Raw genomic sequence first — 18,004 nt, 5'->3', positions numbered from 1 at the left:
TAAAGCATTAACTAGTACATTTCAAATCTGTCAGGTGCTTTTATTTCCAGCACTAATGTTATTTGTAGCATTATAATTAATTTCCCTTTTGGTGAAATAACAAACTCTTGAGATAATGGGAAAGATAGCTACCTAAAAGGATTGTCCACCCAGCTGCTCAAAACCAAAAATCAGAGTCATCCTCGATTGTGTCCTCTCTTTCCATGCCCCAAATATCCACAAGTCCATTAAATCTTGACCGAAAAAAAAAAAAAAAGCATCTCAAACCCATCCATCTCTCTCTTGTTGCAAGCATCTTATCAGGGTACCACCGTCTCTCACCTTAGCTCCTAAAACTGCCAGCTTTTACTTTCACCCCAGCTAGCCATTCCTCACACAGTAGCTGAAATGATGGTATCATTTAAGAACAAAACAAACTACTTGCCAAACCCTTCAAAGCCCTGAATTTTTCTATAACCTCTTTTACTCATCTCGGCCTCTCTCTTTATGTCAGCCACACCAGGCTTTCTTCTATTCTTCAAACTCGCCAAGCTCTTTCCTCCTTCAAAGGCTTTACACCCACTATTCCTCCTTTTTCTTAATTCCGCCCCCCCAGCATTATTGAGACATTAATGACATATAATATATGTCAATTTAAGGTATGCAATGTGATAATTAAATACATATACATATTGTAAAATGATTATCACAATAGGGCTAGTTAACATCTCCATCCCTATATGTAATTATAATTTTGTGTGTGTGTTGATGACATTTAAGATTTACTCCTTTAAAAACTTTCAAGCATATAACACAGTATTGGTAATGATGACCACCACGTTGCGCACTAGATCCCCAGAACTGACTCATCTGACAGCTGGGAGTTTGTACTCCTTGACCAGCATTTCCCCATTTCCCCCACTCCCCAGACTCTGGCAACCAGACTTCTCTACTCCCCCACTTCTGGCTTTTTAAGATTCTGCAAAAATGTGAAAACACACAGTATTTCTCTTTCTCTGACTTATTTCACTCTTCTAGTCCTTCAAATTGCTTTCCCCACCAAAAATACCGCCACACACACACACACACCCTCCTTGAAATAGCTCCTTCTCATATACAGATTTCATCTTAAATATCAACTCCTTAGAGGAGCTTTTTGTGATCGCCCTACCTAAAGTAGCTCCTGCCATCTTACCCCAAGCCATCTGCTCTTTTGCTTTCATTCAAAAAATTTATTGCAATTCATAATTATTTTGTCAGTTTACTTTTATAACCTGTACCCACTTCTAAATATAAGCTATAAATAAAGATAGGAAATCCAACTTATTCATCATTAAATCCCCAGAAGCAGGAAATTCTCTGATCCTTAACAGAAGCCTATTAATGTGCATCAAATTAATGCATGAAATAGTAAAATGAATATAGAACTATACTAGGTAATAGACTATTGGTAGAAATACAAAAACTAGAAGGAGAAGTAAGTTTTTGAGAAGAAAAATAAACTATGTTGAGTTTGGCTCCAGGCAGTTGAAAATACAGGACTGGTAGGTGCACAAGTGGGAAAAGAGACATACAGATTGGGATTCTGCTGATTTTCAGTGTTAGTTGAAAAAAATAATAAGTACATAACAAATGGAATAGAATTCAGTAAGGTAAGTGCCAAGCAAAAAATAAATAACATAAATATAAAATGAAGGTAGACTGCCTAGGTAGGAAAATAATCTAACATAAAGAACACACAAAATTAAGACAAGTCAAAACTTTTTACAGTTTCAGAAAAAAAATATATATATATATAATTTTTATTAATTTACTAAGAAGAGTAAAGTAATCCTACCTTACTACTATTCATTGCTGGTCATATCTTAGCTAAAGTAGCAGGTCCATGTTGAAGGATTACACGTAAGGGATGAGGAAGACACTTGAGAAAGCGTGCAGTGAGGTCTCACAGGAATGATCATAGGTCTAGGCAGAAAACACAAGCTGCAAGAAGAAATTCAAGGAGTCAGAACTGTTCACTACTGAGAAAAAGGTAAAAATGGACACATGGGGTAGAGGATGCTCCTACTGGAAATCAATGTCAGCTGTTTATCACTTCACCACATTCAAATAAGAATCCTCTACTTACCTAACTTGTCCATCCCCTGCTAACTCGCTCATCTTTCTTCCCACAACTTTCCCAATGAGTCCTGTATTTTATTTTCTCCCTAACCTACTTCCTCACTGTCCAAGAGGTCATTCATGTTCTTCTCCATTTTCACAGCATGAAACTAATTTCTAGTATGAAGCTCAACAGAAGCAAAATTTTAAATACTTTAAATATACTATGTTAAAATATTACCACCTAAAGAAATAATTAACTCTGCACGAAAGATTTTGTCAAAGGCTGGGAAGGTTTGGGAAGGTTCTTCTGGTAAACACCCACTCTCTGTCTAGCAGGATTAGTTTGCAGAAGCACGGCTCTTGCACTGGCTGTTCCCTCACTCCTTGAAGCTAGAATAATTTCTAGGATGTTCCTTGGTCACTGGCTCTCTTCTTTACAGTTGATATCAAAATGTGCAGTTTACAGGCCTGTCACAGTTTCTCATTTTTTTGCCTCATGCCCCCATACTTCTAATCCTGATTTCTTGGTTTATAATCAGCTCTCCTCTTTCAAGCTCCTCTTTTTTTGTTTGCCTATTCTGTTTCCTGTCATTTCCCCTGCTTCCTTGACTTTCACAGGAATCAGAGGACACTGCATAGATGTGACCAATAAATAAAATTACTCTTTTCCTTCTGGTCAGGAAACTGATCAAACACAGTGTGTCAAGAATTTCTTCCAAGTCTCCTACTTTTCTAAGCTTTTTATCCATTTCAGAAATGTTCCTTCTTTGCTCCCAGACAAGCTTTTTATTCTCTTCCAGATTTGGCAAGATTCTCAATGCTAGAACTTGGCTGGAAACCTAATCTACATACAATGAAAGTATTATTATATCCCTCTTCTTTCGCTAAACTGTGACATGATTGAGGACAGGGATTATTATGTTAATATAGCCAGCATCCTACACAGTAACTGGAACCAAAGAAATGACTACTGAATGGATGAAATTCTAAGGTGAATTATGACTTTCCCTGATTTGCATACTGTGGTGTAAAGTAAGACTTTGACAAAAGTTGTTACATTAAATAATAAAATTCATGGCTTAAAATGATAGTTAAATATGAAAATTTTAATCATGATTTCTCTTTTGTACTGCTTTCAATAGAATATCTTCAATTAAACCACCAAGACTATAGTAAACAGTATTACTTATAAAGATTCTCAAGAAACAAAATGTAGTGAATGTGTACCTAAAATACAGTATATACATTATTAAATTCCACTCCAAAGACAGACTCCAAAATTACTGGACAATCTGTTTAATTTAAAATTATTTTAGCCTTTCTATCAGCAAAGGAACTTGAGAGTTGTCTAGAATTCCGTATCTTGGTCTCTCACTGTATATAGAAACAGTTATTTTCAAAGAACTAAGAACAAGAAAGACAACTATTCAACTGGGATTTCATGCTGAAGACTGCCCTCATCCATGATGGCCTAGCACGTGGAATTCGCGAAGCTGCCAAAGCCTTAGACAAGCGCCAAGCCCATCTTTGTGTGCTTGCATCCAGCTGTGATGAGCCTATGTATGTTAAGTTGGTGAAGCTCTTTGTGCTGAGCACCAAATCAACCTGATCAAGGTTGATGACAACAAGAAGCTAGGGGAATGGGTAGGCCTCTGTAAAATTGACAGAGAGGGAAAACCCTGTAAAGTGGTTGGTTGCAGCTGTGTGGTGGTTAAGGACTATGGCAAAGAGTCTCAGGCCAAGGATGTCATGGAGGAATACTTCAAATGCGAGAAATGATCAAATAAAAAAACTGGGCTCTTGTTTCTCATTTCTGGTTTTTTGGGGGAGGGCAGTAAAACAAGGTCCCTGTTAATGAAGGGCAAAAGATAAAAATCATGGAAGTATGCAAAAAAAATTTTTTTAAATAAAATTAAAATTAAATTAAATATCATGTTTTCAAAGAAAATTTCTTATTCATGATATGATGTTAGGTGAAAAACAGATCAGGCAAGAATGCCCATATACAATAAGACTCTAAGCTTTAAAAATGAAAAAAAAAAAAGACTGAAGTGCATGTATGGGTAAGTGATAGACCTGTGTTGTTTTCCACTCCCTTTCTTTTGGTAGCAGCATCTCAATATTCTTCTATTGAAATACCCTTCTCTTATTCTCAACCATTGTAGTTCGGGTAGCATTAATTGTTCCCACTCTCAAGTTCTGGAATAAGCACAAAGTTCCTGGAATAGGTGCAGATGGAACAAGTGTCCAGATCTGGACAGTCAGCATATCCTCTGCCCCAAGCAGAGCTCAGGAAGGGGCACATGACCCAACTGTCTAGATAAGGCTCAATCCCAAAATTCTTACAGGAACTAATCAGAAAGAGAATGTTTAGCTGAGGTTGCTACTTGATAGTGAGCCAACCCAGAGAAAAGCAGCACAACGAGATGAAAAGAGAAATAAGGAAAACTTTGAAAACATTTTGTCTCTAGATCTCTCAGGTGTGAACAGATGTAGCTGCTGGAATTTACAATTACTGTTGGGAAACAATTCTCTCTGGATTTCTCAGGTTCCTGCACAGTCAGAGCCTTCTAAACAAAAGGTACTACAAGTATATTTGCACAACAGACAGTCTTAGAAACTAGATAGTGTCTCCCTAAAGACAGAGATCTCCAGGGACCTTTAGAGAAATAAAGGCCTTTCCTTCCCTTCCCTGGAAAACATTAATTTATATTCTTGTTTTAAAAAAACTTATGTCTTATGTTAATTTATATTTTTTACTTACATTGACTTAAATTCTAGGGTAATAAACCTAAAGACACTTCCCCCTCACCCCTGAAGATCTGCTTGATGCATAAGTCTCATCAGTGTTCCAGACTTAAGTTACATGAGGCAATAAAGTATTTTTTCTTATTTATTAATTCACTCAACAAATACTTGCTGAGAGGCTACTAAGCTTTGTGTCATACATTTTCCTACACACACACACACACAAACACAGACAAAAATTCCTGCCCTCACAGAGATTATATTCTTGAGAAAGGAAACAAAATACAAAATAAGTAAGTAAAATACACAGTGCTAAGTGGTGCTAAGGGCTACAAAAAAAAGAAAGAAAAGGATAAGGGCTATAATGAAGAAAATGGCAAGAAAAGGTAGTAAGAAGCATGGGAGAGGCAGGAGAATTCAGATTTATGTTAGGCACTCAAAGACCTTACAGAGGAAGGACCTAGAGAAGATAAGGAAGCGAGTCATATGGATATCTGGAGAAGAGCACTCCCCAGGCTGGGGGAACAGTAAGTACAAAATACCTCTTTAAGGAAGACCAAGGAGGCCTGCATGGAGAGAGCGGAGACAACAGTAAAATTTGAGTTCACAGAAAGATCCTGCAGGAGAGAAGGAGAGCAGGACCACAAAACTAGCTCATTTAAAGGACTTGACCTTGTTCTCTGAGTTACATGGGAAACCACTGAAAGATTCTGAGAAAGAAGTGATGTGATCTCCTACTTTTCAAAAAAATGACATTAATATGCAGAGGCTAATATTCTGAGAGTACCAGTATTCAGGGAGACTTGCTATGAGTTATGTAGAGGAGCAAAAAGATGGTGTTGGACCAGGCTGACCCAATTAGAGAGAGATGGTGAGAACTGGTCAGATTTCAGATATATTTTGAAGCCAACAGAATATACTGAAAGACTGTGTAGGGGAAGTGAAAGAAAAAGAGTAAGGATAACTTCAAGGTTTGGGGTCTGAGCATAAACAAAAAACGAAGTTGCCAATCACAGAGACAGGAAGGACTGATTTTTCTAATTGGATGTCTATCACTGGCATGCAAAAGACTAACAAATACAAAAATTTATTCTGGAAAATCAGCTATTACAAATGACATCCCTAAAGTGTGCAACTAATTGAATCAGTAACAGAAAATGAAGGGAATTTGGTATCCCTCTACTGTAGGATGAGAAGTCAGCAATCCTAAATAAGCAAAATATCTTGTAAAGTTTCACCTCTTGCAAATCAGACCACATGCCTATTAAGGATGAAACTGTTGGGTACTTAGTAAAAATGTTAGGATGTTGGTATATTGCCCACTATGTAGCAGTCTTCAGTAAGGTCCTTAAAAAAAGAAGCACACTTTGAACAAAGTCTTAATAAGAGGAAAATCTTTTCAGACTTTCACTACCAATCCAATATGGCTGATAATCTTGCAATTTACATCACTGAAAATCAGGTATCTCTACACTAAAATTTGAGTCTTTTTAACTACACAAAAGGTGGGGAAGGCCTGATGCTCCAGGCTCCTCCCCAAGCATCGTAGCAAAAAACATGCTTTACAGCCTGGGAGCAGGGATAAACTGGCTGTACAATTACCTCAAGAAGTTGCTCTGAAGGGCCTAGAGACAGGCCAAGATGAAGACTGAGAAGCCTAAGATTTGCTGGTTTTCAAACCTCAGTACTACTGACATTTTGACTGGAAAATTCTTTGTTGTGGGAGGCTGTCCTGTGCATTGCAGGATGTTTAACAGAACCCTTGGGCACAACCTACTATATGCCAGTAACACCTGCCTACTCAACCCACAACACCCCCTTGCAACAATAATAAAGTCTCCAGACATTGTCAAACATTCTTGAGGTTTAAAAAAAAAAAAGCCTCTGTTGGAGAACCACTCACTGGTCAGGGTGGCAAAGTTGTCTAGAGACATACCAGGCAATGCCTTGATTCAAGGACTAGGATTTGGGCTTCGGCACTTGGGAGAAGTTGATCAAGTGCAAACAAATCAAAAACTTACCAAGTTTATAAGAAAGTTGTATTGCCTAAGAAACTCCCAACAAAGATTTGTTACTATTCAACCCTTAAGTTGTTTCCCTGGACTCCAACCCCTCATCAACAGCAAACGGGCTGTTGAAGCTGTGCAGTCCTCAGAAAGGGAATCCTTCTCATACCCCCCTGGGCTGTGACCAGGAGGAAAAACAACAAAGATCTTTCCAGGTGGTAGAACAAGAGACAGCCATACTGGCTAATTAGAAATCTTACTCCACTGCTGAGGCAAAGAGTCCTCGCCTTCCCTATCCAATGAAATATGAATATATCATGAATTGGAGAATCTCAGTGGATTATTTCCCCTTTTTCTCTTCTCTAAGAATTTTTGTTGGCCTTATGTTATTTTCCTTCTATCACTGAACACTGGTTTTATTAAAATTAGTTATATTTATCATTTAACCCTAAGTTCCTTGACCCTGTCAAACAGAACTGAGAGAAATTACCCAGGGATCCTAGACTTAAAGTTAAATGCAGTAATTAAACCAGTCTTTGAGTTGTATTCCTCTGTTGGGGGTCAAGCGGTAAATGCACTGGAAGTTTTAAGTGAAAGATTATGTTAAGTCAGGTGAGGGCATTTTTTCAAGGGTATATATGTAAGGGAGGACACGGATGCACACTGGGAGGATTACAGTGAATACCTGTTGGTTATGCTCGTCCAGCATCCACTCCCCCATCCCATGATCACAATACCTGCTTTCTCTTTCAGCGAACTGCCCAGCCTGACTCTCAACCCACATAGTTTAGAGCACATGGCTGACCACACCTCCTATCCCTCATTCCAGTAGTTAGCACCTGATTCAAGTCTGGCCTCTCATCGTACACTATCCTCCTGACCCTATGATCAAGGATGGAAAATGACCCAATTCATTCAAGGAGACGTAATCCCAGGACTTTTGCTAAAACTATGAGTAGGAGAAGCTCTTTTCACACTGGGCTTGCTAAATTGAAAGAACATAAACCTGGAGCCATTAGGGAGCTCCTCATGGAGAAAGCCTACCTGAAGGCACATCTGACACAAGGGAAAGCCACTGAGTTTGCTGAGCACATCGTTTGAGCCCTTGAATCCATCTGTACCTGAAGAGAGTACATTCCTGTTCATTCTGGTGCCCTGAGCTAGTGAGAGTAGGGTTTTGATCTAATGCAACAGAAAGGTGTTTTAAAAAATCTAGTATCAGTACCAGTTACCAGACAAAACTGGTATTAGTCTTCAGAACAAGGGAAAAAAAAAAAACTGAAGCTGTAAGAATTAAGTTACTTGCCTAAATTCATACAACTAATTACTGGTAGCATAAATGCAATCCTAAGTGGTCTGTTTCTAATATTCATGCTCTTTCCACTATATCTTACTCTTTCTCTCAAGAAAATAGTCCAAAACTTCTCTAGCCTTTATAATTATCTGGAGCCATAAGGTAAGACCTTACACAAAGTGTGCATTCTACTAACATTTGTTCAATAACCAAAAAAGGGAGAATCTTATGGCTTTCTGCTCTGTCTCAGCAACAACTTGCTTCCTATGTAACGGAGGACATTTCTGCATTATTTTTTATAATGTAAGCTATCTTAAGGACATGTCCACCTCCTTATCATCTTCCTTCTCTTTCAAAAACCATGGGTTCACTGTATATACTAGCAAGTGTCTCTAGGCTAAGGCATTTTGATGTTAGAATCCCAGTTTCAGCCACAGGGTAAATAAGGCGCCAAAACACTAGTAAGACATCAGAACCTTAGAGAGAGGCCATCACCACAGACTATTATTCTGCTATAGTTGTGAAACTCTGAAAAGGACACCACATTATAAGCAAAAATACTGTTGTTCATGTTAGTATTTTAGGATATTTATAAGAACAACGTTAACTTCAAGAAAGTAGCAGCTATTTATAAACAGTCAAATCTCTTTCAAATACTGTTGAGTGTGAGAGAAAAGGGAAATGGGATAGAATTTATGAATATAAGATCTCTAACATTTTCAAGAAATCTAAAAACTATGAGAATTTTTCAACAGAGCTGGAATATTTCAATAACAATGCTTCACAAGTCAACTTTTGTTTCCCTAGAAGGTGTGGTAAATTGATTCACATCCAGACTTACTGGATTCAACATTCCATTTTTAAACTTACTGAAAAATGTCTGTATTCTGGCTAAGATCTACCACTTTCTTAGGCCTCTACTTTTTCTTTACTTCTAGCAGCTGGCTTTCTTTTTAAGGAAAGTTTTTTTACAAAGAAACAACATTTAATCATTTGGCAAAAGTCATTCTATAGGATAACTTCAAATAGAGAAAAAAGCCAAGACAAGATGTGGACACTGGGCAGTTAGTTAGCTGGGGTCATGCATATCTTAGGGTCTCACTTCCAATAAGAGGAATTCATTTCAGCAAAACTTCAAATATTTCAGCACGGACTTTTTCTGAGTCACTCCCAAATAGGTGAAACTGACATTAAATCCAGGACTGCTATTGGTTCACTATATTTAGATTGTTATTATTTCATTTATTTCAGGTTTAGCACATGAAAGACCTAAATTCAAATCCTAGGTGTACTTTATAGCTAGGTCTCCTTGGATAAAAAGATGTGATGTAAGACTGGTTCCAGATCACAAAAAGAAAATACAAGCTATCCAATCTACATGGTTGTCATGAAAATCAAAACAAATGTACAAAAATGTCTAGCACTTTGAGTAGGCACTAAAGAAATATTAACCCCCCTTACCCATAACAATATCTAAATCCACGTAATTTACACAAAAACTTGTACTGACAGAAACTGTTTCTTTTTGAGAGGTTAAAATGTTGAGGGGGGAAGAAAAAGGGGCTATGCAGAAATAAGGAATTATAATACAATATACTATACACATATATACACACGCATATATACAAACACATAAATATCAGTAAGAGAAAGAAATAAGCTTCCTACTTTGTAGAAAGTTCTACTATATACAAATCTAGATGAAGAACCTTATACTTTGTCAAACATAATAGTTCATAAGTAACTGGGATAGTGATCTGTCAAGTTGTCATTAAAAATCATCTGGGACAACTGCATTGGTTAGTTCCTTTTAATTACTCTACTATTGCCAATTTATTCAATACATAGAAAGTAAAGAGATCTGTCAAAGTGATGGTACTTAACCAGAATATATAAATTTGGAGTAAATTCAGAAGGGATATGAAAGTGACACTAACTGAATCTGCATCATTAGAAAGTCCACCATACACCACGGACTCTATACTGAAACAAGAAAATGATGCTTAAAAATGTTTCATTTGCTCCTATCAAAGCAAAATTTGTAAAACGTCTGTGAAAGTTGCAATGATGGTTAACCTGAATAAGAATGTATATAGAAAGCATGTGATTCTGAAGAAAATATAATTCAAGAGAAAGTCAGAGCACTGTATAAACATTTTCACGAAGCAAGAGGTAGTTGTGGCCGCTAGGGTGACTACTGACCCAATTAATACCAAAACTGAAAATTGATAGAACGGTCAAATGCATTTATCTTTGTAAACTGTGTAATTAACAAAAAAGTCCAAACAACTGACAAGAAAAGCTTGGGAAATCTTTCCAAGCTGAAGACATTCAGAGAGCAGAAAGAACACAAACTCCTGAAGCATTCAACTCCTGTCAAACATTACCAAGAAACAGCAGCAAGCGGCAAGCAGCACTACTGTGACCACGGACTTACTCTTCAACTTTATGACAGTGCAGCAGGCCTTCTGATTAAGCCAGAAATACTCTTTTGTTCTACAAACCCCCAGGACAAAAGAGCCAAGAATAAGAAACTCTGCATGTATGCTAATGATGTAATGCAAAATCACCCAGACTTCGTCTTAAAAGCAAAAATTTGTTTAAGAACTTTGATGACTGCAGTCTTGTTTACAGAATCATTAGGGTCTGAGGGGACCACTTAAATTTTTCAATTAAATCTTACTGTATTTTATGGAGGGAGTTGCATCCTAGATCCACAAAGATTTCAAGAAATACCACATGCTAATGTCAAGGGTCTAATGAACATAGTTTTTAACTGTATGTTGTATATACTACTTCCATGTAGGGCAAACTATTTAAGTGAAATCTCATTCACAGAAATGTAATTTTAAAGAAATTTTTCTAACTGAGCCAATGTAAAGAGCACTTTTATATACTACACACCCAGAATACAAATATTCTACTATTAAGAGTTTCCCCTTTTCCTAAAACCATTTGTCCCACTAAGGAAATACTTTTTCTGCAAGTAAAATAATTTATACTGGAAAACTACTTTCAGTTTTTCTATTATAATATTTCTTTTTTATAATAAAAACCATGATGCTATTACTCAAATATTCTTAAATGTTCATCATTAATTACTCTAGCTTTAAAAATGTAACACTTGATTATCCATATTTCATATACAATTAGTAATCTTTTCTTTTGCAGGATTACAAGACTGTTAAGAAAAAGTGAAGAAGCAGTCATTTCAGGAAAATGGAGAAATAAATGGGGTCTCAATGATAGTACTATGAGGTGTGTCTCAAGTGTTAGTTACTAATAATAGTTATATACATTTTTAATGACTAATTTTCCTCAATAAATCAGAGTAGATTCAAGTTTATTCCTATAATAATGTCATTCTCATTGTATTCTGATATGCTTCCTAAAGTGGGAGAGAATACAAAGAAATTAGAGAGAGCGCACTAGAAAACTACACATTAGAATATGTCACACATGTAAATATCTTGTACCTGGGTGGGAAATAATATTGAGAATCACTGACTTAGACGACAAAATCTTTTCACTGCTAGATGAGACAATGAGGACTATTTAGTTCAAATCCTCTTTACTCAGTTCAGCGCTTGCTTCTCACCCAATAACTACAGGCTGGTCTGTACATTTAAACTATTAAGTGTGTGTTCTTTAAGAATTAGAATCCCATACTTATAACACACATTTTGAAATTGGGTCTCTGTAAAATAGTGCACCCTAAAAAAAATTATTTACATCAGTAGGAGACAGAAAACATTCAGAGTTTTACATATTATTACATTTGAAAATAAAGTTTAAGTTTTAAACAGATTAAGTAAATGTAGTTTGAGGTGGCAGGGAGCACTAGTTAGAGATTTAAGAAAGATAACATTTAGTTTTTCTGTACCACTTTTAAGCAAATATTTGTGGTTTAAAGAAAAGGAATTTAGGGAAACCATCCAACAACAGATGATAATCTAAGGTGAAAAAAAAATTCAGGAATTCAGATGAACTGCATATATTTTGAGGTAAAAATCATTTAAGGTAAATTTCTGATTATCCCTACCGAGATACAGTAACCCAAAAACTATAAAAGAAGAGCTAATCTGAGATATTTCTAATTATTTGGTTTGCACAAATGCAAATGTCATTCAACTGAAGTAAACTTAATGTACATTATTTTATTTTCCTAAATCCAAAACTTAGGGACTTTCAGGATGGCAGAATAAACACAGTAATACTAGGAGAGATAAAATGAAAGCTACCATGTAAGGAACTGAATATGGAAGTTGAACACTTCCTAACTTCAGACTTCCTAAATTCAGTTTTACCTAGATTGTCTCATTTCTTCTTCATAACAATCTTGTGAGGCAATTTTACCATCCGCATTTTACAGATAAGGAAACTCTGGTTTAAAGACATTAAGAAGAAAATCCTGACTTTTGACTGGAACCCAGATTATCTGGCTCCAAAATAAATGGATCTTCTTGTCACTACACCCTGAGACTTGGCAAGAAGCATATATATTAAAATTTTCAATCTCTTCATTAAAACCTTCTAAAGGAAGAGACAATTTTTTTTGTTTGTTGGGGGGGGGAATAATTAGGTTTATTTATTTGTTTGGTTTTTGATGGAGGTAGTGGGGATTGAACCCAAGACCTTGTGTATGCTAAGCAGGCACTCTACCACTGAGCCACAGCTTTCCCCCAGGAAGAGACAATATTAAGCTTATAGTGAGTGGTGAGGATGTATAGACTAAAAATTAGGCAGTCTGATAAATCTGAATATTTAAGAAATAAGCCTAAGTCAAGAATGAAATTAAATTTTAAAAAGCTGAATATGAAGCAATCCCCAAAATAGAGAAATCTGAAAATTTCTGTAGGAAGGCACTAAGTAAACTTCATGTCACCTCGACATTTTGAATTCCAAAGAAAAACCTTGAGAGGGTCCATATTTTGTCAGTCTTACAGCAGTTTCAGATGGTTAATTAGACCTATATTTATATTTTTTAAAAAAGTGGGTAATTGCTTTGGTTTGACTCTTTTGTTCTGACTCTAGTCTGTCCTCTATTTATTCTTTTCCATTTTTCCTCCAGATCTTGGAGCCCTCGTCTAATTTAGGGTAACTGAGTCTCAAGTTCAGTAACTCCTTCAAGTTTAGATGCGAGTGCTGACACACTGCAGCAAAGACCATAAAATTGCAATGATTGGTAGAGAGTTACAGAAGAAACAAAAGTTTAGTTATTTTCCTAAATAGTAACTATCATGGAATTATTGATGGCTTTTTTCTGTATAGTTTTTTGAACTAATTTTAAAGCATTTCATTTTTATAGTAAAAATAGGACAGGGAGAAAAAAGGAAAGAGGGAATGAAGCAGCGGGAGGGGGAAACTTGGAACTTTGATTAAAAAAATATCTGAACATCTTAGTCTTTCCAAAGTTCCAAAACTATGACCTGTTTGTTCCCTTTTATCTCTCAATTGTATGATAAATTAACCATATATAAGCATGCCAAAGTCAAATGAGATATGGAAAAATAATAATGAGGCAATCCAAAGGTCTATAAATTCTGAGACATAGCTCAATTATAGTATTTAAGAAATTAGTTATTAAATGAGGTTAAGTATGAAAAACAGATTTAGGGTATACTAAAACTGAAAAGCAGGATTCAGATTCACATACTTAAAGAAGAGTGCAGGAACTTCCTAAGTATGGAAAAATTATAAATATAATATAGACATTTGTGAATTTAAATCCATTTCTTATTCTTTTATTATAAACTGAAGTTCTGTATTAAAATATTCCTTTAGCAACACAATGAAACAATGAAACAATACCCAAGATAGTTTTAAGTTTTGTCAAAATTAACTTAAAATCTCTCTAGGTTACTTCAATTTCCATGAAATAGTTCTACTAAAAAAAGTTCACATTTGTAAGCTTTCTTTTTCCATTACAAAATACATTCTTATGCCAAAACAACATACATAAGATTGGTCCAATTTATTATGTTACCAAAACAATGCATAATTGACAGGTCCCTAGGACCTGTCTTCAAAAGAAGATGCTCATTTAAAAATCAAGTACAAAACTATAATCTATTTACACAAGAGTCCAATTTTAAAACAAAACTTTTATTTGTATAACAAGTTCAATAGAGTTCCTTTTTTTTTTTTTTTTCTGCAGACCAAAAGATGCAGTTTACTCATCTGGGCCTTAACTTACAAAGATGACTTCTACTCACAGAACTGCTTTATAATAGTCTCACGAAATTCAATTACTATAGTTTTTATAACTGCTGTTCCCATCTATAAATGGAAATAGGCACTTTACAAAATTTTGGTATGATAAGTATTTATGCTGATTTTCAAAATCGATCACTTCAGTCCCTCTGTTCCTTAGTACATACCATATGACAGCTGTCTTGAAAATGTTATTGCTGTGTAGGTGGTGAATATTCACTGCACAATTCAACTTTTCTGCATTGTTTGAAATTTATCATAGTGAAATGCTGGAGGAAAAAAAACGGCAAATTTGAAAGGTTCGCAGAACAGAGTTATAGCCACGTAAGAGTTGAAGACGAAAAGAATCTGTCTACCAAAAGCCTGAATTATTTCAACTACTGATATCAACCTTTGAAATAAGTGTAGAAGCTGCATTAACAATTTCCATGGCATACATTTAATACTGCCAACCATCAGTGCTGAAGCGAAACACATCTTCACTAAAAGTCTTTCGTGGAATAAACTAGAGAAAAAGTTTCCAAGTATACCTATGTACTCAGTGTATTCCCAGTACCTTTGAAAATAGGTCCCTTGGCTCAAGAGAACTAGTAGATAAGGCTTTCCGGATCACAAAACATACAATGAGCCTTCCTTTGCATTGACTGACAAATGGGTGGCTCTTCACAAATGTATCTTCCTAAAGCCCATACGGGTAGATACACCAGGATTCCAACACTGCACAGTGAAATAATATTTTGCAACACTTTTAAAAAATCCTGTTCCCACGCCATAGGCTGAAAAGCCCTTCCTAGCCTTTAATCACTAACATAGTTTTGGTCTACTCTTAATGATTTTTCTGTTGCACTTTTATATTGGAGACTTCAACTGAGAAATTTATTATCTTAAAATATTAGGAGAAATAGAAAAAAAAAATGGCACTACACCTTTAGAGAACTTTATGCCAAAATGACAGTGAGACCACTATGAATATAAGCAGCTTCTTATGAAATAAAAAGATTAAGGCTTTTTAACCATAAAACAAAAGGAAACGAAAGTCTACGAGTCGTAATAAATTACTAGATTTTGGACGGTACAACACTATATGTCAAAATCACAAATGCACAAAAAGTAAAAAGCGACTTCACAGTAAATCTGTGCACGACTACCGCCCTACCACCACCAACTCAATTAGCGTTTTCTAGAAAGCTAATGCTAAAGGAGATTCCAAACACCTCCTCAACCCTAAATGGCAAAGACAGAACAGAGCAGAAATTGCCCCAGCTGCGCTAGCTTCACACTTAATCTGTCTCTTAAGGGTCACCCGTGGCCAAGACAGGAGCAGGGATGTAAGAGGGGTTGGGGGTGGTGGGGTTGACAAGGGAGAAGAGCTGGGGGCAGACTGCGCCGGTGGAGAGACCGCAGGGCCCCATCAGTAGGAAGGAGTTGGGGGAACACCTAGGGGTTGGAGTTGGGGGTGGCCGCCCCAGCCCGAGGGCCGCGCCAAGAGGAGTCCCGGGAGAGAAGGGGGTCCAGCCGTGATGGGCGGTGCCCAGTCCTCGCAGCACCGCCCCACACCCCGCAGGCCCCCGACCCGGCTACGGGGCGGGGCCAGCGCGCCCGCCTCCGCTCCCTCGCTCCGGCACCCGCCCCCTCAACCTACCGTCCCCGGTAGGTGGGAGAGGCGGGCCTCGCCGGGCCGGGTGGGCAGCCCGGCCCAAGCCCCAAACAGGAATGCGCCGCCACGGGCGCAGGACGGACGGAGACCCCGCAGCCAGGGGAGGGAGGAGGTGGCTGAGGGCGGAGAAAGAGCCCTCGGCGCAGCCGCCACAGGCAGGGCTGAGCCCCAGGCGCCCCACTGCGGGCAGGGAGTGTTGCCCCCGTCCTCCGCTGGCCTTCCCTCCGCTTCCCGTCTCCCCCAGTGTTGCCCCGGGCAACAGCGCCTGCCGCCGGCGGCCCGAAACTCACCTACCTAGAACCTGACAAGCAGGAGCCCCTCAGACCCGGGAGCCAGTCGCCACCCCGCGTCACGGGGGCCGCCACAACCAATGGGCGCCGCTGTCACGAAGCTCCGCGGCCAATCCGGCTGCACTCCGGTCTCCGGGCACCCTCGAGGTCTCAGCCAATGGGCACCAGCCGAAGGCGGGCGCTGCCTCACGACCCCCAACTCCCTCTTCCACTACCTCCCAGGAGGCGGGGCGCGGCCGATTGGCCCGGGACCCGGAGGGGTGGGACTCGGGCTCCGGGCCGGGTGGGTATGCAGGGACCCGGGGCTGCGGGCGTGGCGAGGGGAGGAGTGGAGCTGTGGCCGCCGCCCTGTGGGCCGGCTCCCTGGTTCGGGTGGGGTCACCAGGTCCTCCTGCTGGCGCCGCTCTCCTCGTCCCTGTAACTCGCTCTTCTCCCGCCGGCGTCCACGGCTGCCGGGGTGGGAGTGAGGGCAGGATGCGGCAGGAGGCGGACGGCGGCGTCACAGGAAACTTTGGGAGGCTCGCCTGGCCGCGGCCGGGAAGTGGCCGGGCCGGGGGTGATAAGCTGGGGCCGCCTGGAAGGGACTACCCAGCGGGTCGGCAGCCGGAAAGGAATTCGGAGGGTGGGGGCGGAGGCGTGATTAAAATGTTAAGTGTGCCCGCGGGGTGCTGGGCGTTCCCGGGAGCTGAAATCTCCGGGAACGGAAGCTGCTTTGGAGCGCGGACCCTAAATACGAACTTTTCACCCTCAAAATCAGTCACTTTTCGTGTATTTCTTACCTGCGTCTATTGTAACGTTGATTCCTTTAGAATAGTTTTCAGCTTCTCCACTGGACCCTGATTGCCTTACAGGCGGGAACTGCCTCTTATTATTGCCTGAGACCCCTTTTTTAAAAAAGGCTAGACAACCAATGCTGAAGTTGTGATGGGTGCTGTGAAAAAGCCTAGGGCAGGTTCTGTGAGTAATGCCCCGTAGTAAGTCCTTACCTCTTGCTGAGTCTAGAATGTGAAGAACCGAAGTTGGTTTGCTCCTCCAGTGAGCGCTGTTTCTGAAGCGTCATTCACCAAAAGAATTTGGTGGAAAATGAGTAATATGAGCAAAACAAAGATAACTAGCTGATCTGTAACAATATGATAGGTGTTATTAGTCACTATTTCGGGGTGTGTTTCTGTACCCGACTTTTTAAGGCATTCTATCGTTCAATGCCTTGGTTGAACCACATTCTTAGGCTGGAACAAGTAAATTCTAAGGTCAACCCTATCTCCACCTTCCCCATTCAAAACTTTTTTATTACCTGGAGTCAACGAAATATGAATATTTTTTATAAACAAATTTATTTTCTAAACAGTTACTTATTTTACTATAGTGAACAGCCCTACGCATAGAAAAACAGATTTTAAGTGAGACTTTTCTTGTCTCCTTCTTTAAAGAAACAGTCTGTAAAGACAAAAAAAAATTGTTTTCATTGTGTTATGAGGGTTTTGATTGTTTATTTGGATTTCTTTTAAGCCTAAGAGACCTTGTATTTTACAGATGAGAAAGGTTAAGTAACACTGCAAAGGTTACACATAACCAATTAGAAGCAAAATGTAAAGAAAAAAATTTTAAATCAGAAGTTGAATTCTCCCAGTTGAAGATGGAGGAAGCGATTTTCCTTTCTTAGAGCATTTGCCTTAGAAAACTTGTAATTGTTGAGTACTTTCTCATCGCTTTG

The 18,004-nt window shown here is 38.7% G+C and overlaps 1 protein-coding gene across 10 annotated transcripts in view; it reads right to left on the bottom strand.

The window, feature by feature from the left end:
- Positions 1–16,423, bottom strand: part of FER (FER tyrosine kinase) — a 364,680-nt gene extending 348,257 nt beyond the window's left edge. For 2 of the 10 annotated variants that reach the window (XR_012505568.1, XM_074360446.1), the window contains exons 1-2: positions 16,295–16,409; positions 1,817–1,962 (exon numbers count right to left, since the gene is read on the bottom strand). The gene's annotated coding sequence lies outside the window, so the exon portion shown is untranslated. Of the gene's footprint in view, positions 1–1,816; positions 1,963–14,510; positions 14,613–15,985; positions 16,256–16,290 lie in introns of those variants that run through there. The other 8 variants (XM_074360439.1, XM_074360440.1, XM_074360438.1 and 5 more) reach the window with 8 other exon arrangements.
- Positions 16,424–18,004: the final 1,581 nt, after the last annotated feature.

Source organism: Camelus bactrianus, chromosome 3, assembly GCF_048773025.1.
Source record: "Camelus bactrianus isolate YW-2024 breed Bactrian camel chromosome 3, ASM4877302v1, whole genome shotgun sequence".
NCBI lineage: Eukaryota > Metazoa > Chordata > Mammalia > Artiodactyla > Camelidae > Camelus > Camelus bactrianus.
Note: the sequence above shows the minus strand (reverse complement) of the source record. Positions and strands in the feature narration are given on the sequence as shown.